Here is a 24,776-nt window from a genome sequence, read left to right as displayed (position 1 = left end):
GAAAATGATCTCCTAGGAAATGGCCCATACTCACGGGCTACAAATGTCGCCGCAACACGCGGCGCGCGTGTCACGCGGCGACAGGTCGCCCGTGAGTATGAGGCGTTGCACGGGCGCGCACCCCGAACCGTCGCTCGTCACTGATGCCGCCAGGCAATTGACCGCGGTCAATCGCCTGGCGACAGTTGCCACCGCAACTCCGCCGCAACTGTCGCTAGTCCGCATGAGTATGTGGACTAGCGACAGCAACATAATTGCAAATAGACGGCGCTTCCGGCGAGGGGGGGGAGGAACGTCCGCGACAGCTTCCGTCGCACCTCTGGTCCCTCTTCTGCGTGTGTACGCGGAAGGACCTGGCGACGAGCTGTTGCCGGCCTGTCACGCACACGCTCACGTGTGCTGGTGACAGGCCACTTTTGTAGCCCGTGAGTATGGGCCAAAAGAGCTTTGGGGAAAAAGTGATCTGCATATGGCCCATTGAAAACTGCTGTACTGAGCTGCATATATACCTGCAGGAATTCAGAACATGCTGATCATTTTTACCAGCATTATTTATTTTTATCACATTCCATAGTCTCTTACATAGTTTCGATGACCTTGTAAGCCATTCACTATAGCCTACATGCCTTATAATCCTATATTAATTGTACCTGTTTCTACATTGGATTTATTTATTATTATCCACCTACACAAGAATCCAATAGAGGTATAGCTGTGTTAAATAGAGATAGGTAGACTTTTACCTTTAATTACACAAGTGAGGCCACCATAACCTAAAACCTGCTGGGGGGGGGGGGCTGTGTCAGAGGGGGAGGGGGTAGGATGTTGCACCACCCCCCAGGCCTGGGCCCCACTACGGCTGCATGGGCTTATTCCTCTGTTGCTTCTTGCCACATGCCTGCCCATATAGATACTGTATGTTGTTTAAAGAGAAACTCCAGTGAAAATAATGTGATAAAAAAGTGCTTCATTTTTACCATAATTATGTATAAATGATTTAGTCAGTGTTTGCCCATTGTAAAATCTTTCTTCTCCCTGATTTACATTCTGACATTTATCACATGGTGACATTTTTACTGTTGGCAGGTGATGTAGCTGCTGCTTGCTTTTTTGGCAGTTGGAAACAGCTGTAAACAGCTATTTCCCACAATGCAACAAGGTTTACAGACAGGAAACTGCCAGAAGTACCACGGTCCTCAGAGTTTTTGTGGGAGGGGTTTCACCACAATATCAGTCATACAGCGCAACCCCCCCCCCCCCCCCCCCCCCCCAAATGGTCTGTTCGTGAAAAGGAAAATATTTCTCAAGTACAAGGGGGTATCAGCTACTGATTGGGATGGAATTATATTCTTGGTCACAGTTTCTCTTTAAGTGGAACTTTACTGAAAGATGGAAGTAGGGGAAATAAAATTAATTTATACATTGCAAAATGATGTTATAAAATAGAAGATAGATCAAGAAAAAATTGATATTTGCGTGTAATTTATTCATGTTATTTGATCCACCATAAGTTTGTGGGTCATCATCTTTACTTCTGGAAGATATTTAGAAAAATGGATTGCAACATCCGCCCTCATCTATAAACACACCCACTAACAATGTGGTTGGCTAAATTGTTGAGATATATATATATATATATATATATATATATATATATATATATATATATATATATATATATATATATATATATACGTATACAGTGGGTTGCAAAAGTATTCTGCCCCCTGGAAATTTTGTCATATTACTGCCACAAACATGAATCAATTTTATTGGAATTCCACATGAACGACCAATACAAAGCAGTGTACACATGAGAAGTGGAACGAAAATCATACATCATTCCAAACATTTTTTACAAATAAATAACTGCAAAGTGGTGTGTGCATAATTATTCGGCCCCCTTTGATCTGAGCGCAGTCAGTTGCCTATAGATATTGCCTAATGAGTGCTAATGACTAAATAGAGTGCACCTGTGTGTAATCTAATGTCAGTACAAATACAGCTGCTCTGTGAGGGCCTCAGAGGTTGTCTAAGAGAATATTGGGAGCAACAACACCGTGAAGTCCAAAGAACACACAAGACAGGTCAGGCATCAAGTTATTGAGAAATTTAAAGCAGGTTTAGGCTACAAAAAGATTTCCAAAGCCTTGAACATCCCACGGAGCACTGTTCAAGCGATCATTCAGAAATGGAAGGAGTATGGCACAACAGTAAACCTACCAAGACAAGGCCGTCCACCTAAAATCACAGGCCAAACAAAGAGAGCGCTGATCAGAAATGCAGTCAAGAGGCCCATGGTGACTGTGGATGAGCTGCAGAGATCTACAGCTCAGGTGGGAGACTCTGTCCATAGGACAACTATTAGTCGTGCACTGCACAAAGTTGGCCTTTATGGAAGAGTGGCAAGAAGAAAGGCATTGTTAACAGAAACCATAAGAAGTCCCGTTTGCAGTTTGCCATAAGCCATGCTCTGGTCAGATGAGACCAAAATGGAACTTTTTGGCCAAAATGCAAAACGCTATGTGTGGCGGAAAACTAACACTGCACATCACTCTGAACACACCATCCCCACTGTCAAATATGGTGGTGGCAGCATCATGCTCGGGGGGTGCATCTCTTCAGCAGGGACAGGGAAGCTGGTCAGAGTTGATGGGAAGATGGATGGAGCCAAATACAGGGAAAACTTGGAAGAAAACCTCTTGGAGTCTGCAAAAGACTTGAGAGGTTCACCTTTCAGCAGGACAATGACCCTAAACATAAATCCAGGGCAACAATGGAATGGTTTAAAACAAAACATATCTACAGGCTCAACCGGCTGCCTGTTAACCTCTCTGCGGCATAAAATACTATTCCCCCTCCGAGTTGCAGTAGTTCAGGGTTCGGCAATCGCTGGTACGCTGCATTAAGGTATAGCGGCGCCCAAGTCAGGCACTATGCGGCCAGCGCTTTGCGCCAAAAGCACCTGCTTTGGGGAATGGGGGGTATCGGCTGCTGATTGGAATGAAGTTCAATCCTGGGTTAATAAAAAGAGACTGGTAGTTCGCGTCAGTACTCTCAGTAGATATAAACCGCCACATCTCTGACCCCCTAAATCCCCGGGGGGCAATCCGGGCAGCGCTTCCTGAAAGAGGCAGAACTTTCTGCTGTAGCTCTGCCTCTACTGATGTCAAACCCCGCCTCTCCCCGTCCCTCTCACTCTTCCTTCACAGACAGGGGCGTGGAGAGGCGGAGATCCGCGGTGGATTGACATCAGTAAAGGCAGAGCTGCAGCTCAAAGTTTTTCCAGCAAAATCCACGACCAAGAAAGCTGTGGATGTTTGCCCCGAGATTTGGGGGGTATAAACCCCTTGCTTTGGCTCGGGGATGCATCGGTTTACATCTACTGAGACTACTGAAGCAAACTACCAGGTAAAAATAGCTATTTTTGTTCACTTCAGAGTCTTTTTTAAAGTTCCCCATTAAGATCCTTCTGTAGTATGTCACTACCCTGCTAGGTGTGGATAATTCTTCTTAATGTCTATTATCTAGGTCTGACAGCATTATTTCAGTATACAGAACATAGGTTTAAGGCCCCATTCACACTTGAGCGTTTTGCCGGTGATTTCGGCAAAAAGCTCAAACGCTAGCGCTTTTGAAAGCATTTGTGTAACTAAACCCTATGGGCCCATTCTTACTTGGGCGATTTGCCCAAAATCGCGAAACGCAAACGCGTCGCCTGCACCATTTTCAGGCGATTTCCCAGCTATCGCGTTTCAGTGCTATAGAAGCGCTAAACGCGATCGCGGTAAGCGCGGTGTTCAGTGATTTTTCCGCTGAAAAATCACTCACGCAAAACGCCGGCGCTTACGCTTCCAAGTGTGATTGGGCCTCGGGGAAAGAAAGTTTCATTTGTTTGCTGTTAAGTATTGATTGTAGCTTGGATGGGTGTAACGGCATTCCTTGCATTGCTTTGAAAGAAGTTATAACATTTTACCCCATAATACACATTCCAATGGCATTCTTTAACTTTTTCTGGACCGCCGCAGTATAAATCTATGGCAGGCGGGCGGCGCTGCGGTTCTGACCGGACGTAAGCTCTACGTCCCATTCACCGCGCGTCCCCGCCGCTCTTTCCCCGCCGCAATGTGATGCCCTGCCGCCTCTATGACGGCAGAGCACTGTGAGCCGGGCAGGAGCCGTTTTCATTGGCTCCTGGCCCTGTCATTACTGTAAGCCAATCCCATTGGCTTACATTGAGTGATAGGGTCAGGAGCCAATGAAAGCGGCTCCTGACCGGCGCACATCGCTCTGCCGTCATAGAGACGGCAAAGAGAGCAGCCTGTGGCAGGGACAGAGCGGCGTGACCGACGGGAGCAACGGATTATTGCGGTGATTCATCGGGATATGGCGTTTTAGTGTACCAGCAGTCTCTGGTCCTTAAGGGGGCAGAGGCTGCTGGTACCGAAGTGGTTAAAGAAAGCTTACACCGATAGGTTGTAAAGGCTGACATTGCTGGTGTCATCCTGAAAAATGGTTCTGCCTGTCTACCAAGAAATTCTTCAGCCTGAAAAGGAAATTTCTAGGACTTGAGAGGACAGACTGCCTAAAGCAAACCTGAACTGCAAAGAAAGTGACGAAATAAACAATACAGTAAAATCTCGTTATAGTAAACTCTGATACAGCACACCTCTGGATATAGTAAACTCAGTCCTCAGGTCCCAGCAAATGCTTCTGTATAAATATACAATGTATGGCCAATTCTGATATAGTAAACTTCCGATATAGTAAACTACTTTTCCTGGTCCCTGGAGTCTACTATAAAGGGATTTCACTGTAGTAGTTGTTATTATACTCCTATATAGGACTTTTTAGAATAGGACTATTTTATAAACCTAAAAGTTTATTTTGTGTTTTAAAAAAATTAAACTTTTATTTTTTATGTTTTTATTTTTGTTTTATTTTTTTCTTTTTTATGTTTATGGTTCACAGTGCATCTGTTGCATTGCAGAACTCTGTAGGTCGTCTCACTGCCCATACAATTTTTTGGGCCTGATCACAGTGCTTCGTTCTAACTGATCGCCTTATTCTAACTCGCTGCATGCAGGGCCTATGTATTAAGGTAACCTGAGAAGGTTAATAATGTGTATTTATACTTACCTGGGGCTTCCCCTAGCCGCATTAGGTACATCCTCCCGGGCCGCTTCTCCTGTTATCTCATCCCTATAATGTGGTAGGTCGCGGTCTTCTGCGCATGTGTGGCTCAGCCGTATGCATCCCCCTTCCGTGCTTCTGCAGCCAGGAGGGCTCTGCGCCTGTGCTGTACTGCGCAGGTGCAGATCGCTGTAGGGCGCGGAAGAAGTGCAATAGGGTTGCGCACACGCTGCTGAGCATGCACAGAAGAGGACAACAGGCCGCGACTGGCCATATTACCGGCGGTGATAACGAGACAACGGAGCAGCCTGGGAAGATGGCGAGGAAGCCCATGCACCTTATGAGGCTGGAGGAAGCCCCAGGTAAGTATAAATACAGAACTATTAACCATCTCAGGTACACTTTAAAGTCTATGTCCAGTCTCCATTGCAGTTCACACACATTATAACACGTGCAATAGGCAACTGATCACTGTGAACCTACATGACTTGTTTTTAGCTATCCCCTGGTTTTATTTTATGTGTAAACATAAGTAGATGGAGTTGGCAGACAGGTTTTTAATTGTATATTATGCTAGATTGTAGTTTGGCTTTAACAGAAACGCACCGTTGGACTTTAAACATGAACATATGTCTTCTACTCATTATTTAGTGTGGTGTAGGAGTGGATAGAGTCGTGGTGGGGAATTTGTCTTTTACCTAAAATTCCTGCATTGAGGCTAGGTTCACAATGGTCAGTTGCATAAAGGTGGTACACACATCAGATAAAAATGTGTTTGGAAAAAGAAAGATCACAGACCAATTTTACCCCCTTCCATGTAGTATGAGAGCCATACTCTACACAGTCTATTCTATGGAGCTGAACTCCCCATCAGATAAAAATCTTTGCAAGATGCTGCACACAAAGATGCTGTACACATTCAACAGATCAGTATCTGCAAAAGATCAGTTCCTGCAAATTGCATTCATAGTCTATGATATCTGTAGATCTCATACACACCTTGTTTAACGGACAATCATCTGCAGATCTGAAGATCCATCCTGGTGGATCTGATCTGCAGATGAACGTCTGTTAAACAAGGTGTGTATGAGGATCTGCAGATATAATAGACTATGAATGCATTTCGCAGGAACGGATCTTTAGCAGATACTGATCTGTTGCATGTGTACAGCATCTTTGTGTGCAGCTTCTTGAAAAGATTTTATCTGATGGAGAGTTCAGCTCCATAGAATAGACTGTGTAGGTATGGCTCTCATACTACATGGAAGGGGGTAAAATTGGTCTGTAATCTTTCATTTTCCAAACACTTTTATCTGATGTGTGTACCCACCTTTATGGCTCAAACCCACTAGCAGCCTTTTCCATAGCTCCCAATTGTCCCTCTTTTGGAGGGACAGTCCCTCTTTGGGAACCCTGTCCCTATTTCCTCCTCATTTGTCCCTTTTTCAGGACTTTGTCCCTCTTTCTATGTAAATATATATATTTCTCTACTAAAAAAATTGTTTTATTGACTCTAAACTTTATTCCCATCCTTTCAGTTGATATTTTACTCATTTTAAAATGTTACTATGAAGGAAAATGAACCAGGATAGAACGGACCAGTGTGGTTTGAATTATAAAACAACATAATTTTTCTTTTGAAATCTTTATGGTATGCGTGATTAGGGGTGTGATGGAGGTGTGATCAGGGGTGTGGCAGGGGCATGGCTTAAGTGTCCCTCTTTCTCATCTCAAAATGTTGGGAGGTATGCTTTTCTAAGCACTAGTGATTTGAAAAAGCTCTTGCGAATGCAATGCTATGGGGATTTTTATAAAATCACGTCGCTCTAGTGGGATCACACCCATAGCATTACACTAGCAAGAGCATTTCAAATCACAAAGCGCCCAGAAAAGCGCTCCAAGTGGGTTCCAGGCCTAACTCACGTGTTACAATGACTGGGAACTGCAATGGAAACTGGCCATAGACTTTAATCCAAGGCCTGCATGCAGACAGTTAGAATTACACAATCTGTTACTGTGAACAGGTCCACAGAATCATTTGGGCAGTGAGTTGACATGCAGAATCATTCTGCAACACAACTGAGCACTGTGAACAGGGCCTGAAAGATGGTTGTGGAGAACAGAGGCGCCAGACAAAGATTGTTGTATTTTGGTATTTGAGTCAATAAAGGATTATTTTCGAAATTGACATCTGTCGATTCTTCCATTGAAAGATAAGTCCGCCACTACCCCACATTTTTTAATGTTTTTAAATTGTTTTTACACTTCCTGGCGCCTCTGTTCTCCACAACCATCATCATCCACCCTGGTGGAACGGAACTTTTTCCCTTTTTCAGTCTACAGAGAGTGACTTCTTAATTCCTGAGTGGGGACAGGACAGTACTCCCCACCTGCCTTATCAGTGGTTGCCTTGGAGGTAACCCACCTTTGTGATATACTCTCGCACACAGTGGCGTAGCAATAGGGAGTGCAGAGGGTGCGACCACATCGGGCCCTGGCACCAGAGGGGCCCTCCCTCAACCACAGTATTAGCTCTCTATTGGTCCTGTGCTGGCAATAATAACTTCTATAGATGGTTTTTAGTAGTAGCAATCATCAAAGGACACCCGAAGCAAAAATAAACGAATGAAATAAACAATTGTATCTATCTTCCTTCTCCTAAAAATGACTTTTTAAGATATTCCACAGTTTTATTTTATGTTTAAATCTACTTTTTAAGTTTTAGGCTAGTGACACACCAGGACGTTGCGTTTAGGGGACGTTATAGGGCACATAACGTGCCCTTAATGCAACGCCTGGTGCTCTCTGGTGTGGACGTCGGAGTGAGCGGCGTTGTGCAGCTCACTCTGGCGTCCGTGATGCCGTGATGCGTACTCTTGGACGCATGCGGCATCACGTGGTCCCGCCCGGCCAATCGCCGCACAGAGCGGCCGCTCCAGGAAGTAAACACTGCACGTCACTGAGTGCAGTAAATATTAATTAGCCATGTGCCCGGCCGCTCTCCCCTCCTCCCCAACATGACTGAGCATGTGCAAACAGTCTAACGCGGCTTGCATGCAGCACTTTGCTGCGTTACAATGTAACGCAATGTGGGCGGTGTGAACAGCCCACTTGTGTTACATTGCTGTGCGTTGGGGGAGCGTTACAGGCTGCACTAACGTGCGCCTGTAACGTCCCTTTGTGCAAGAAGCCTTAATTATTTTATTGTTTTTGCTCAATGACACATTCATTGAAGTATGCCAGAGCTAAAATCTATGAACTATGAACCATTTTTATCTCTTTCCTGCTCTCAGAAGCCATTTTCTGCTAGGAAACAGGGATGCTCATCGGGATTTCGGAAATTCGGGTAACCTGGATATCCAAACTTTTTTCAGCTATCCGATTCGGATTCCGGATTTTTTTTTTTTAAATCCGGATAGCTATCTGCAGATATTTTCACCCATGATCCGGATATCCGCGGATTTGCCAGATATCCGAATCCGGATAACAGGTTCGGTGAAAAACACACACACGCACGCACGCACGCACGCACGCACGCACGCACGCACGCACGCACGCACACACACACACACACACACACACACACACACACACACTTGGAATTTCTTATTAGTGAGGGTCACACTGTACTCACTTCCTGTTTGAGTCAGGACTGAGTTAGCCACTTACATACCTGATATTTAACTCTTTCAGGCAGAGAAAGAAAAAAAGGAACACAACATAGTTATAAGTGTACTTGGCACTGTACATACCCATGTCTATCTCATGTCACATGTCACTTCGGGTATCCTTTAACAAACTGTCCCCCATCCCCTTCTTGCACTTCTGACACTGTGGTTGTCCTTGGCAGGTTTTGGTGCACCATATCAGTTGTTACGTATAGAGTGCTCGGGTGGCTCCATGTAAAACTTGCACCGGGGCCCATAGCTCCATCATTACAGCACTGCTCGCACATTCATAAGCCTATTCATGGCTTACCTAACGTACTACATCATAATGGGCTCCTGTTGCTTGTCCCCTTTTGTCTCCAGGGTCTGAAAGATGTCCCTCTTTCTCATCTCAGAAAGTTGGGAGTATGGTAAGTGCAGCCAGTGGATGGGACTCTAGAAGGTGGTCAGATAAGTGAGTTTATCTGGTTTCCCTCTCATGTGAGACAGACACAGAAGAGACAAAGAGCATTTACATCATGCTTTTCTATAGGCAGTAGCCGTGTTAGGGAGTTTTGCCCAAGGTCTCCTACAGAATAGGTGCAGGCTTACTATACCCAACCTTAAGGTGCGTACACACATCCAATCTTGATTGGCCAATTTTACACTTTCAATGTAGTATGAGAGCTTACTTACACAATCTGATGAATTGTTTGGTCCTCATGCTACATGACAATAGTCAAATTGGCCAATTAAGATTGGATGTGTGTATGGACCTTAAACCTGTGGTCAGCTGGAGAAGTTTCATTCCGTATAAATCAGGCGGTGCCACGTTTACTAATGTTGCAAAAATAACAAGTTTTCTGTTGGTTCACCAGGAACTAAAGATAAATCTAATCTAAGTTCTGTGATTCAAGCCAGCCTGATAATAAAAATTTTTGAATCCCTTCCAGCTCAGTAAGAAGTCACTGCGAAAGGAAAGGTGTGAATTCTTAAAGGACACCTGAGGCGAAAATAAACTAATGAAATAAACAATTGTATCTATCTTCCTTCTCCTAAAAATGACTTTTTACGATATTCCTCAGTTTTATTTTATGTTTAACTACTTGATGCACGCCGTGCAGTATATTCACGGCCCTGCAAAGTTCACAGGATGCACCAGGGCCTGTCTGTCAGGACAAGTCTGCAGGGGCGCGCAGCCGACGCTCGCTCCCGTTCGCCCGCGCGCACCGCTGCTTACCGGGGAGGTTATTGAATGGGACCGCAGTTCCCATTCATAAATCTAAGTCCCCGATTCAATGAATACCGGCGCCTACGAGACGCCAGCATTCATTTTATCTTACTGTTGTTACACTGCTATGCATTACTTCCGATTCACGTACTTACATACGTGAATCGGAAATAATAACTGAGGACATTTTTTGGCCAAATAGTAAATTACACCAAAATTCATTTTTATTTAATAAAAATCCCCACACTGACTTTTATAATTAACCATTTCCCTCCCACACCCTCCCATAGTACCCAACTTTTTTTTTTATATATAGGGGAAAACATTTTTTACATAAAAAAAATAAAAGTAGTTATCTTAGGGACTGAACTTTTTTAAAATTTATGTCAAGGTGGTATATTACTATTAATTTTTAATTTATGGGCTTGTAATTAGTGACTGACGCAAAACTGAAAAAAAATGCACCTTTATTTCCAAATAAAATATTGGCGCTATACATAGTACTAGGGACATTTTTTACATGTTGCAATAACCGGGACAAACGGGCAAATAAAATGTGTGGCTTTAATCCACAGCAGAACATTTTATTTTAACATTGTAATGGCTAAAAACTGATAAATAATGCATTTTTCCAATTTTTTTCTTATTATTCATGTTAAAATGTATTTAGGATAAAATAATTCTTAACATACTGTACCTCCCAAAGAAAGCCTAATTGGTGGCGAGAAAAAAAAGATATAGGCCTAGTGCACACCAAAAACCGCTAGCAGATCCGCAAAATGCTAGCAGATTTTGAAACGCTTTTTCTTCTTTTTCTGTAGCGTTTCAGCTAGCATTTTGCGGTTTTGGGAAGCGTTTTTGGTGTAGTAGATTTCATGTATTGTTACAGTAAAGCTGTTACTTAACAGCTACTGTAACAAAAAACGCCTAGCAAACCGCTCTGAAGTGCCGTTTTTCAGAGCGGTTTGCGTTTTTCCTATACTTAACATTGAGGCAGAAACGCCTCCGCAATCCAAAATCTGCAGCAGCCCGGGAGTATGCGTTTCTGCAAAACGCCTCCCGCTCTGGTGTGCACCAGCCCATTTAAATACATTACCCAAGCGTATGCACAGCCGCAAGTGGATCGCAAAATGCAGCCGAACCGCTCTGGTGTGCACTAGGCCATAGGTCATTATGCTGTGAATAGTAGTTATTAAGTTATTGGCGAAAGAAAGGGAGGAGCGCTGACAAGTGAAAATTGCTCTGGTCCTAAAGGGGGCAAAATCCTCAGTGGTCAAATCTACTTTTTAAGTTTGAGGCTGCTTTCACAGTGAGACGTTACAGGCGCACGTTAGTGCAGTCTGTAATGCAGCCCAGCGCACAGTAATGAAAAATCAATGGGCTGGTCACAGTGCCCACGTTGCGTTACATTGTAACGCAGGACGTCAGTTGAATGTGCTGCATGCTACGGCGTTCTGCGCTGCTAAGCCGCGTTAGACTGTGCGCACATGCTCAGTAGTGTTGGAGGAGGAGGTCTTCCCTCCTCCTCCTTGGCCAGCCACATGGCTAATTAATAGTCACTGCACGGTGTGACGTGCAGTGTTTACTTCCTGGAGCGCCGCTCTGTGCGGCGATTGGCTGGCGGGACCACGTGATGCCGCATGCGTCCAAGAGTACGCATCCCGGCCGCCAGAGTGAGCTTCACAACGCGGCTCACTCTGACATCCACATCTAAGAGCACCAGGCGTTGCGTTAGGGGCACGTTATGCGACCATAACGTCCCCTAAAACTTGGTGTGCAAGTAGCCTCAGGGCTCTTTCACAATGCAATATTAATGTCGCACGATATAAAATATAATAACACAGACTAATGCACAACAATACTATGTCTGTGCAACATTCACAGTGCACACGTTGCGTTTGTGTGTAACGTGTGGCATTATTAGAAAGTGCTGCATGCTGTGCGTTATACACGTTATTAGCTGCATTAGACTGTTTGCACATGCTCAGTAATGACTTGGAGACATACTTTTCATTGCCTGTATATGTGTATGCGTTGGTAACACTGCGTTGCGACTTTTTGGACGCGTTGCGTTGTTAATTTGCGGCGTGACTTTAACGTCGTATCATACCGCAACGTCCCGCTGTGAAAGTAGCCTTAACTCTTTTATTGTTTTTGCTCAATGACACATTCATTGAAGTATGCCACAGCTAACTCTATGAAGTTTTGGTAAGTGCTTGTTGTAACTGGTAACTGCTTGATGCACCTGGTAACTGCTCACTGCTGCCTGATAACTGCTTGGTAAGCACACAGCTCAACCGTCCATAGAAAAGAGCGCTTAATAAAATAATGGTACTTTTCCAGGAAAGATGTAACTCTGCTGCCAGCGATCGCAGGCGTTTTATCGCCATCTAGTGTTTGCGCCCGGCTAACAGAAAAGAACAAAAATAATTCTTAGCAAAAAGTACCCCCCCACAAGGAAAGCCATAGGCCTCTTTTCCTTGGACTGTTGAACTGTGTGCTCAGGAAGCAGTTGTCAGGCTGCAGTGAGCAGTTGTAAGAGTTTAAGAGGCATTTCACTTCCTATCAACAGTCCGTGGAAAAGAGGCTTAATTGATGGCTTAAAAAAACAAGATATAGACTGTTTTGTTGTGATAAGTAGTAATAAAGTTATAGGTGAATGAATGGAAGACGCGCTGACAGGTGAAACTTGCTCTGGTTTTTTTTAACCTCCTTGGCGTTATGATTCTTTCCGGATTTTAGGGTCTAAAAGCGGTGCAATTTTTTTGCATCCTTTCAGACTCTAAAACCTGGAAAAAATCATGCTGCCAGGGAGGTCTGCAGCAGTTCTGCAATCACTCACCTCCCTGGCTCCAGCACTGCAGTTAGGCCTCCATCCTCCGGGTGGCGCTGCAGCTCTAAAGTGAAATTGCCGGCTGTCGTCATGGCGACAGCCAGCGATCTCACCAGCAGGAAGCAGAGCCCCGGAGAAGAGGAAGAAGAATGCCGGCCGACAGCGGGATCTCCCGGGAGGTATGTAGAAATGCTCTTGCTGCGCACATTGCTCTGCATACAGCCTCTGCAGCTACCCCTAGCAGAGATCGGGATTACCGCTCTGAGCTGCAGTTTTCCACCCTGGCCCTAGCTCGGGATTACCGCCAAGGAGGTTAACAGGAAAAACCCTTCGAGGTGAAGTGGTTAATTAAATGCAAATATTTTTGAGCTAATGTAAATTTATATGCAAATATATGCAGCTTGAAAATGGACCAATCAATTTAAACCTGGGTGGGACTTGATTTGCATAAACTCAGAAATAATTGCATCTCATTGTTCATACCTACTCACCTCCATAAGACCTCTTTTCCACGGACAGTTGAACGGTGTGCTCAGCAAGCAGTTACCAGGCAGCAACAAGCAGTTGTGAAAGCTTGAGGGGCATTTCACTGCTTATCAACTGTCTGTGGAAAAGAGGCCTTAAAGAGGAACACCAGTGAAAATAATGTAATAAAGTGCTTCACTTTTACAATAATTATGTATAAATGATTTAGTCAGCGTTTGCCCATTGTAAATCTTTTAAATCCCTGATTTACATTCTGACATTTATAACATGGAGACATTTTTACTGCTGGCAGGTGATGTACCTGCTGCTTGCTGTTTTGGTAGTTGGAAATGTATTTTTCCTTTTAAAATAATACCAGTTGGCTGACTCTCCTGCTGATCTTGTGTCTCTAAGGGCCCGTTCACACTGCACGCGTTTCCAGCCGCGTTTTGGAAACGCGTGCAGGTGGCCAAAACGCACGACATCAGACATTGCAAAGAGTGCAATGTCTGATGTTCACACTGCATGCGTTACGGACCTGTGCGGTCTGGGAACGCATGCTGCACGCAGATTTTGCAAAAACGCGTGGCTGTCCCATTCACTTTTCAGTGATGGGATCAGCCACGCAACGCACACAAACGCGGATGGCCATGCGTTCGTACGCGTTGCGGTCCGCACGCGTTCCGCAGCCATGGCCATCCGCATTTCTGATGTGAACGGGGCCTAATACTTTTAGCCACAGTCTCTCAACAAGCATGCAGATCAGGTGCTGTGACTGAAGTCAGACTGGATTAGCTGCATGCTTGTTTCAGGTGTATGATTTAGCCACTACTGCAGCCAAAGAGATCAGCAGCCAGTTGTTTAACCTCCCTGGCGGTTTATTAAAATCCGTCAGGGGGCAGCAAATACGTTTTTTTTTTTTTTTTTTTAAATTTCTTTTTCATGTAGCGAGACAATGTCTCGCTACATGATAGCCGCTGCCGAGCGGCATCCCCCCAGCCCCTCCGATCGCCTTCAGCGATCGGCGATCCCGTTCAAAGAACGGGATCTCTTGGAGGGCTTCCCCCGTCGCCATGGCGACGGGGCGGGATGACGTCATCGACGTCGTGACGTCAAAGGGGAATCCGATCGACCCCACGGCGCTGCCTGGCACTGATTGGCCAGGCAGCGCACGGGGTCTGGGGGGGGGGGGCGGCTGCGGCGACGCGTATAGCGGCGGATCGGCAGGTAGCAGCGGCGATCGGAGGTTACACGCAGCTAGCAAAGTGCTAGCTGCGTGTAACAAAAAAAAATTATGCAAATCGGCCCAGCGGGGCCTAAGCGGTGCCTCCCGGCGGCATAGCCCGAACTCAGTTCGGGCTTACCGCCAGGGAGGTTAAAAGGAAACATCCATATCCCTCTCAATTAAGGTTCCCTTTATGGTGCCCATAGACTAACTCAATTTCCCGCCGATATACAGCACATTCTATCACTGTGATCAAATCTGCTGTGAAATCGATAACACAAACCCTGACCGATCAACCCACTTCCATCCAAAATCGATCGATTCCGTCGATCTGTCCAGGCAGAAAATTTTGCTCAAATGCCGGTGGGTCGGGAGCGCGTCATTAGTCGCATTCGATTCGGTGGCGACCGAGGCAGCAATAATCTCACCTGTTCCGCCGGCGCGAGTCCCCGGGTCCGTGCTATTCCTTTCTCCAGCTGGCCTTCTTCATCTTCTCTTCACTTCCTGTCCCGTCCTGTAATCAGTGGAATTTTAAACAGTAGAGGGAGCTCTACTGTTTGAACTTCCCCTTCTGACAGGACGAGGCAGGAAGTGAAGTGAAGATGAAGAAGGCCAGCTGGAGAAAGGGACAGAACGGACCCAGGAACTCGTCGGCGGAACAGGTAATGTATTGCTGCGGCCAGAAGGAGACCAAATGGGCAGGGATGAGCAGAAACTACGCCAGTGCAAATTTACGCATCGTAGTTCGCATCTACGCATTGTAGTTCATAGGTAACGTTTCAAAACTATGCTTACAAATTTACGTGTAGCGGTACCCAGCTTACGCCCACTATGCGTCGTTAACCTTCCTGGCGTTATGGACGAGCTCAGCTCGTCCATTACCGCCGGAGGCTGCCGCTCAGGCCCTGCTAGGCCGATTTTGACGAAATAAAAAGGAGCACACGCAGCCGGCACTTTGCCAGCCACGTGTGCTACCTAATCGCCGCCGCGTGCAGCGGCGAAAGAGGGTCCCCCCAGCCGCCCGAGCCCAGCGTAGCCGGAACAAACAGTTCCGGCCAGCGCTAAGGGCTGGATCGGAGGCGGCTGACGTCCATGACGTCACTCTGCTCGTCGCCATGGCGACGAGGTAAGCAAAACAAGGAAGGCCGCTCATCGCGGCCTTCTTTGTTAATTCTGATCGCCGGAGGCGATCAGAATGACGCGTCCGGAGCGCCCTCTAGTGGGCTTTCATGCAGCCAACTTTCAGTTGGCTGCATGGAATCGTTTTTTTTTATTAAATAGAACGCCAGGGTGGTTAACATGTGTATTGCGTAGTGTGCGATTGTATGCTTACAAATTTAAGCATTGGAAAGGGGAATGTACGCATAGAAGAGGTCCGGGTATAAGCATTTAAAGAAAAATTAATGCGTAAAATTTTCTGCATACGGGCATAAGCACTACGCGTAATTGCGTATTTTAATGCGTAGTCTACAAAATGCATACAAAGCGAATATTTGATTCCGAAGCTGTAGTTTGGCGAAGCGTTATTGCGTAAAACTACGCGTAGTTCCAGCATAGCGAAGTTGGCTGACTACGACCATCCTTGCAAATGGGGGCGATGAGCAGGCGGCAGCTCCACAGGTTGTGAATGGATTTCATGCTGAAATTGATTCAAAATCTGTGTGCAGTGTATGGGCAGCCATTAGATCCCTCTCTAATCAGATCTGATCAGACAGGGATCTATCTGTTAGTCAATCTGGTGGCAATCGACCAGTGTATGGCAGCCTTTAGGCTTCTCAGTAAATGGATCCTGACACTCAGTCAAACAGTCTGTTCTGAGCTGCATGCAAGCCCAGAATATTTGTATCTTGCTGATTGTCTCTTATAGGATCCAATAAACGGCGGCACCAGGTATTAGAGATGGCCTGAACAGATCGCTGGCAAGCAGTATTCTGCAAACATCGGCTGTTCGCATTTTCAGCAAATATTTGGCATGTTTGATTCGCCCCCATACATAATCATTGAGTTAAACTTTGACCCCTTACCTCACAGTCCCAGCAGACACATGGCAACCCCTTCCTGGACCCCCCACCCCCTATCAAAAAGCAGTAGTGGTGGCCATATTGGATTAATCCTCTGCTGGCTGCTGACTGTTAGGCCTCTTTTCCACGAACTGTTGAGCTGTGTGCTCAGCAAGCAGTTGCCAGGCAGCAGTGAGCAGTTCTGAGAGTTTGAGAGGCATTTCACTGCCTAGAAACAGTTCGTGAAAAAGAGGCCTAGTGAGAGCAGGGTCAGACTTGCTGCAGATAGGTAGGGAAAGCATTTGCTAGGCCTGTGTTCTTGTTCCTCACTTGCTGTGAAAGCACTTCACATCGATCTCTGTGTTTTGTTTTGTGTGAGACACTCCACAGCCCACTGACACCCAGAGCTGTGTGCACACTACTGCTGTGCTGTTTTCTCATTAAGTTGCAGGCACAGAACCACTCTAGTGCATTATTATTTCACTGTATTCTGATAGTACTATTGCATATCTCTGTGTGAGACACTCCACAGCCCACTGACACCCAGAGCTGGGCATAATGTGATTTCTGCCCTTTAGGAGTTAAAACCCAACTTTGCGGTGATTCCATAATTTTTGGTGAGACTTTTGGCATGGATCCCCCTCTGGCATGCCCCTGTCCAGATGTTAGACCCATTTAAACAACTTTCCCATCACTTTTGTGGCCAGAAACAGTCTTTGTAGGTTTTAAAATTTGCCTACCCATTGAAGTCTATGGCGGTTCACCAGATTTGCCTGTTCTTGAACATTTGTGGAAGTTCACGTTCACCAACGGAAAATTCGAAGTTTGTGACGTCTCTACCAGGTATTTTACATTTTTCTTTTTTACTACAAAAACGAAGGCCTCTTTTCCACGGACAGTTGAACTGTGTGCTCAGCAAGCAGTTACCAGGCAGCAGTGAGCAGTTATCTGGAAGCAGCAAGCAATTACCAGGCAGCTGTGAGTTTCAGAGGCATTTTACTGTCCATGGAAAAGAAGCCTAAAGCCCCATCTACACTATACGATTCTCTGTACGATTCGGTTACGATTCTATTTACGATCCGATTAAATCCAACATGTCCAATCGGGATTCGATTCAATTCGATTTGTTGTTGCCAAACAATGGCGAATTGAATCGAATTCCGATCGGACATGTCGGATTTAATCAGATCATAAATAGAATCGTAATCAAAAACGTACAAAGAAACGTATCGTGTAGATGGGGCTTAAAAAGGATAAGATTTAATAGTTTTACAAATTGAAATGAAATGGCTGATAGATAGGGACAGCCAATGAGGTTCAAATAACTAAGTTTAAAGTGGACCCAAATTAAAAATACAAGATTTCAGAAATAAAATCTATTTTCTAAATTCTAATAATAAATAGCAGCCTTTTTTCAGCTGCATGATGACAAATATAAAATATTTTACATTTATTGGAGGAACCCCTCCCTTCCTTTCAAATTGCCAGGAAAAAATCTGGCAAACTGGTGGAGTAAATGGTGTCCGGCAAAGGAGGAATTGCTAATGGCTGCCCCAGTATAACCCTAAAGAGAAGGGTGAAAAGCATGCACTGAAATGCTCATAGGTTTGAAGGAGTGTTTATTTATCTTTGTATGTGTCAGAGTGGTGCAACTAAATATTTTTAATTAAAAAAAAGTTTGGTTTGGGTCAGATTTAAGCAGGATTATGCAAATCTATGAAACCGAGGCTAGCAACACACTAGGCAGAACCGCTGGCTTTGCCAAAAACATTTTTGAAACTAATAAGTCTATGGGACGCATTTAAAAATGCATGTGTGTGTTTTACAGTGTGCATTTTTGAAAACGCACAACTTGCTGCATAATTACAAAAACACACATAATGTATCTCAATAGAGATGCAGAGGAATGCCTTTTTCCATGCGTATTTGATGCATTTAAAAAAAAAATAATTATAATGTATTTTACTCCATTGGCCAATATAAAATACTAAATGAAATGAAAAAATGCAAACCAGAAATGCAGACACATACAAAAACGCACCAAAAAATTATAACCACACAGTGCAGAAAACGCATGGTTTTCTGCACTGCCTAGTGTGCTCCCAACCTGAAAATAGACCAATCAAATTTCACTTTGACAGGCTAAAGGCTAGTACACACTAGCAATTTTGATTGGCCAATGATTGGTCAATTTTACCACCTCCATGTAGTATGAGGGCCAAACAGATTTTCTATTCTATGCAGATTATATAGGTAAATGGTCATACTACATGTAGGTGGTAAAATTGACCAATGATTGGCCTATCAAAATTGCTAGTGTGTACTAGGCTTTAGATCGGTCCATTTTCAAGCTGCATACAAAATTTGCATAATCCTGCATCAACTTGGAGTTAATTGCATCTTATTAACCATCCCTACTAATAAATGTATTAGTAAAGAGAAAACAAATACCTCTGAACCTACGGTTTAGGTGACCCAGCAACAAAGTCCATAGGGAACAGTTCTCCAACCACAGCACCCTCTAAAGCTTAACCACCCTGGCGTTCTGATTAAATCGCCAGGGTGGCTGCGGGAGGGTTTTTTTTAAATAAAAAAAAAACTATTTCATGCAGCCAACTGAAAGTTGGCTGCATGAAAGCCCACTAGAGGGCGCTCCGGAGGCGATCTTCCGATCGCCTCCGGCGCCCAGAATAAACAAGGAAGGCCGCAATGAGCGGCCTTCCTTGTTTTGCTTATATCGTCGCCATAGCGACGAGCGGAGTGACGTCATCGACGTCAGCCGACGTCCTGACGTCAGCCGCCTCCGATCCAGCCGTTAGCGCTGGCCGGAACTTTTTGTTCCGGCTGCGCAGGGCTCAGGCGGCTAGGGAGGCCCTCTTTCGCCGCTGCTCGCGGCGAATCGCCGCAGAGCGGCGGCGATCAGGCAGCACACGCGGCTGGCAAAGTGCCGGCTGCGTGTGCTGCTTTTTATTTCATTAAAATCGGCCCAGCAGGGCCTGAGCGGCAGCCGCTGGCGGTGTTGGACGAGCTGAGCTCGTCCAGACCGCTCAGCTGGTTAAAGTAATTTGCTGAATAGTGTGGGTGTAGTTATTATAAGACCTATCCGGAACATGTGAGTTGTAGAGTTTGCGGCCACCCAATCATGTTGGTGGAATAACCCTATGAAGTTTCTTGCTGGGCCACCCAAACTGTACTAGCTCCAAACTTGTATATTAAAGGATAATGATCAAATGACAGCCATGTTTTATTTTAACAGGAATGGCAGCCTCCATATTTTCATCACTGCAAGTTTACAAAAAAAAAGTAAGGCCTCCTTTCCAAGAATTGTTGACATGCAGTGAAATGCCTCTCAAACTCTCTCAACTGCTCACTGCTGTCTGGTAACTGCTTCTTGCTGCATCACTGCTTATTTCTGCCTGGTAACTGCTTGCTGAGCACACAGCTCAACAGTCCATGGAACGGATCAGTGAATAATGGCGCACAGTGCCTATGCATAAAAATGGCGCCGCATTAAAAAGATACGCTTATCGTTATTTATCGTTAGTACTGCATAATAATGGCACACAGGGAAAAAAGCAGAAAAACGGCACACACTAACGTTATTTATCAATAGTGGCACACACGAACGTTATTTATCAATAGTGGCGCACACTAACGTTATTTATCAATAGTGGTGCACACTAACGTTATTTATCAATAGTGGCACACACTAACGTTATTTTTCAATAGTGGCACACACTAACGTTATTTATCAATAGCCCCCTAAATAAGCCAAACTGCAGACGTCATTTAACTGCAAAACGGGGAATGGATTTAATGTAACACTGGCAAGGTTAGGGTTAGGCACCACCAGGGGAGGGGGGGGGTCTTAGGGTTAGGCACCACCGGGGGGGTCTTAGGGTTAGGCACCACCAGGGGGGTCTTAGGGTTAGGGATAGGTAAAGGGAGGGTTCTGTGTGAGAGTAGGGTTAGGTATAGTTACAGTACAATATACACCACCAGGGGGGTGGTTAGGGTTAGGCACCACCAGGGGGGTGGTTAGGGTTAGGCACCACCAGGGGGGTGGTTAGGGTTAGGCACCACCAGGGGGGTGGTTAGGGTTAGGCACCACCAGGGGGGTGGTTAGGGTTAGGCACCACCAGGGGGGTGGTTAGGGTTAGGCACCACCAGGGGGGTGGTTAGGGTTAGGCACCACCAGGGGGGTGGTTAGGGTTAGGCACCACCAGGGGGGTGGTTAGGGTTAGGCACCACCAGGGGGGTGGTTAGGGTTAGGCACCACCAGGGGGGTGGTTAGGGTTAGGCACCACCAGGGGGGTGGTTAGGGTTAGGCACCACCAGGGGGGTGGTTAGGGTTAGGCACCACCAGGGGGGTGGTAAGGGTTAGGCACCACCAGGGGGGGTTTATGGGTTAGGGGAAGGTACAGAGAGGGTTCTGTGTGTTAACGCTAAATAACAATAAGGCTTTAACACTAAATAACAATAAGGCTTTAACGTTAAATAGCGATAAGCGGCAAACGGATTAGCGGCAACACCGTGCGCCATTATTCTCAGGCGCCATTTTCAGATGTAAGCCCATGGAAAGGAGGCCTTAAAGGGAACCTAAAGGGAGTAAAATTAACACATGACGTAGCTGCAAATGAATATTGCATACTAACCTCACCGTCAGTTCCTCTCAGAAGCTCACCATTTTCTTCTAACAGTGATCCCTTCCAGTTCTGACAATATTTTGTCAGAAGTGAAATATACCAGTTGCTGTCAGTTATATATCAGTAGCTGTCAGTTACACCTGAATGTGCAGGGTAATGTCCATGTTTCCCTATGGCTCAAGTGGGTGATATTACAGTTTAACAGTGTTCTGACCAGGAAGCTGTTATGGGGTAATGGCCATTTTCAAAATGGAGGACAGAGAATTCCATTGATCACAGTGGACAAATGGGACGCAGGAGAGGAGAAAGAGATTGATGATGATGAGTAGACTACACAGGAAGTAAGTATGACCTGTGTATGTTTTTTTTTTTTTTTTTTACTTTTTATTTTCAGTTCAGGTTCTCTTTAAGGATTATTATTTATTTAGCATCGACATCTTCCGCAGCACTTTACAGGGTATATAGTCTTGTAGCTAACTGTCCCTCAGAGGGAATCACAATGTAATCCTTACCCCAGTCATATGTGCATAAGGCCTGGAACCCACTGCAAATCCCTATTGCTAATCGCAATCACTAGCGTTTTGTATGAGCAGTTTGCGATTTTAGAAAGTGTAATCAATTTGGCAGCGGTTGTGTAGCGATTAGCATTTTAAAGTCTGATTGGTCCTTTCAATTTTTAATTTTGTTAGTGTACATTAACTTGCTAGCAAAATTGCTCCGTGCAGGTTTTGATGAACGATTACGCCAGTGATTATATACTTTACATTGAAGCGCGAAAGCTAACAAAATGCTGCATGTCCTGCGTTCGCGATTTTGCTAATCGCAATCGCTTCTGTGGAATTTGCACCACAGGCCCCTTTTCCAGGAGCAATTGATAGGCAGTGAAAAGCCTCTCAAACTCTCACAACTGCTTGCTGCTGCCTGGTAACTGCTCACTGAGCATACAGTTCAGCTGGCTGTGATTCTAACAGGGGTGCAAGGCGAGAGTGCTATCCACTATGCCACGGTACTTACATACCTCCCAACTTTTTGAGATGAGAAAAAGGGACACTTAAGTCATGCCCCTGCCACACCCCTGGCCACGCCCTCACCACGCCTCTAGTCATGCATACCATAAAGATTTCATAAGAAAAATATGTTTTATAATTAAAACCACACTGGTCCTTTCTATCCTTGTTCATTTTCCTTCATAGTAACATTTTAAAATTAGTAATATATCAATTTAAAGGTTGGGAATAAAGTTTGAGTCAAACACATTTTTAGTACAAAAATATATATATTTACATAGGGACAAATGAGGAGGACAGAGGGACAGGGCTCCCAAAAAGGGACTGTCCCTCCGAAAAAGGGACAGTTGGGAGCTACGTACTGGTGGGATGTTGAACTCAATGTACAGTAATGTCCCATAAATAAGTGCTGTCCAAATCCAGTCCTCAAAAGGCCGAGGTCCTTACACGTTTGGCTCAGCTCAAATTAATTGATAGAACTGAAAGGTGTTGTCAGTTCTCTGTCCATCCTAAACACTGGCAAGGATGTGGCCCTCAAGGACTAGAGTTGGACAGCCCTGATGTAAAGCCATTATCCCATCCCATGCATTAAAATACAGCTAAACATCACTGTACTGTCATCACTGTATACTCTCGTTGATGGTTACCTCTGTGGCCAGCTTGTATCCAACCCTGTTCTTCCTGATGCGTAATAATACAAGCTATTTACATGTAATTGAGGAGTTATTCCCATGTGATGCAGGAATGAGCTGGCAGCACAATGAGCAGATCCCTGTAATTAAGAGGATATCTGGCCAGCCACGTCCTGCAGGTCCACCCGCTGAGGCACCACTCTGCTCTGCACAATGCATTTATCTGCTGTGAAATCACACTGATGTCAGACAAGATGCTGGGCTCATCCTATGTGTTAATACAGGGAGAAAGATCTACACTGCATCTCGCCTCAGGTAATATGGAAAAGAATGTCCCACTTCAGAGGGAGACTCAACTGCGCACTTATCGAGCAATTCAGCCTCCCATCTGCTGGCCATGAGCACCTTCCCACTGCATTTTAATGCAGTGAATGTCAGCGGTTTACATGTGGTTGGGTTACTTGGCATCTAAAAAAACAGACATCTGAACTGCTGTCTGGAACTCTTGGGGCAATGGTGTGGTGGGTTTGAGGTGCGCCGTAGGTTTGTACTGCGTGAGGCAGTAGAAAGCTACTGGCTGCAGCAGGGAGATCAGACAAGATTTATGATGAAATTTTGTTTAAGGCTACTGTAGCGTTACATTTTCGCCCGCAAATAATGTGAAAATTTGGATTGCACGCGAATCATATGTGATGTCCGGAAAAATGATACAGGACCTCGCATTGAATGGAAACAGCCCCATTCACTACCATTAGTTGCAAAATCAATGCAAATTTTCTGAGAGAAAAATCTGACACAAAACGCACAAATGGAAACCAGCCCTAGTGGTGCAAAGCGGTAGATATCGATCTTTTATCTAATTTACCACTCATTAAATGTTGTGTGGCCAGCTTAAAGAGACTCCGTAACAAAAATTGCATCCTGTTTTTTATCATCCTACAAGTTCCAAAAGCTATTCTAATGTGTTCTGGCTTACTGCAGCACTTTATACTATCACTGTCTCTGTAATAAATCAATGTATCTTTCCCCTGTCAGGGCTGGAACCCACAGGAGCGCTTTTGGCAGCGGTTTGGCAGCACTGCGATACGCTAGCTGTTTGCCAAAACGCTGGGCTAATGTTTATGGATGGGGCAACTTCCACAGGAGCGTTTGCGTTTCTCAGAAACGCAAACGCAGGACGTGCAGCATTTTGGGAGCGTTAGCGCTTCAATGTAAAGTATTGAACCGCTAGCGGAAACGCTCAGCAAAACCTAAACTGAGCGGTTTTGCTAGCGTTTTGCGGTTCAGCACACTGTAACAAGATGAAAAATAATTCACAGGACCAATCAGGATAAAAACGCAAAACGCTAGGCACCCGCTGGGGAAAAAAATACAATGTTGCAAAACACGACCAAAAACGCGCATGAATCCGCTTGCAAACCACTCAGACAAAACGCTAGCGGTTGCGTTTTGTGTTTGCGGTTTTCAGTGGGTTCCAGGCCTCAGACTTGTCGGCCTGTGTCTGGAAGGCTGCCAAGTTCTTCAGTGTTGTGGTTCTGCTATGAACTCCCCCTTCCAGGCCCCTCTATGCACACTGCCTGTGTATTATTTAGATTAGAGCAGCTTCTCTCTTCTCTCGTATCTTTTACAAGCTGGATAAATCATCCTCTGAGCTGGCTGGGCTTTCACATACTGAGGAATTACATACGGGCAGAGCTGTCTGCACACTAGCTGCAGAGGGAAAGAAACACACAAATGATCTCTTGAGATTCAAAAGGAAGTCTGTATACAGCCTAATTGTGTATGGATGTATTTTCTATGTGTGGACATACTGTACATCAACCTACTTCCTGTTTTGGTGGCCATTTTGTTTGTTTACAAACAAACTTTTTAAAACTGTTTTTAACCACTTTTAATGCGGCGAGGAGCGGCGAAATTGTGACAGAGTGTAATAGGAGATGTCCCCTAACGCACTGGT

The 24,776-nt window shown here is 45.1% G+C and overlaps 1 protein-coding gene across 3 annotated transcripts in view; it reads right to left on the bottom strand.

Annotated features, from left to right (window-relative positions):
- INF2 (inverted formin 2) overlaps nucleotides 1-24,776 on the bottom strand; it is a 189,828-nt gene that overhangs the window by 131,006 nt on the left and 34,046 nt on the right. Inside the window, exon 1 of one of the 3 annotated variants that reach the window (XM_068254232.1) lies at nucleotides 16,559-16,614. The exons of the other annotated variants lie outside the window; for them this stretch is intronic. The gene's annotated coding sequence lies outside the window, so the exon portion shown is untranslated. Of the gene's footprint in view, nucleotides 1-16,558; nucleotides 16,615-24,776 lie in introns of those variants that run through there. 3 annotated transcript variants of the gene reach the window in all.

Source organism: Hyperolius riggenbachi, chromosome 9 (genome assembly GCF_040937935.1).
Source record: "Hyperolius riggenbachi isolate aHypRig1 chromosome 9, aHypRig1.pri, whole genome shotgun sequence".
In the NCBI taxonomy this organism is placed as follows: domain Eukaryota; kingdom Metazoa; phylum Chordata; class Amphibia; order Anura; family Hyperoliidae; genus Hyperolius; species Hyperolius riggenbachi.
The sequence above is the reverse complement of the archived record's forward strand: the minus strand, read 5'-3'. Positions and strand labels throughout refer to the sequence as shown.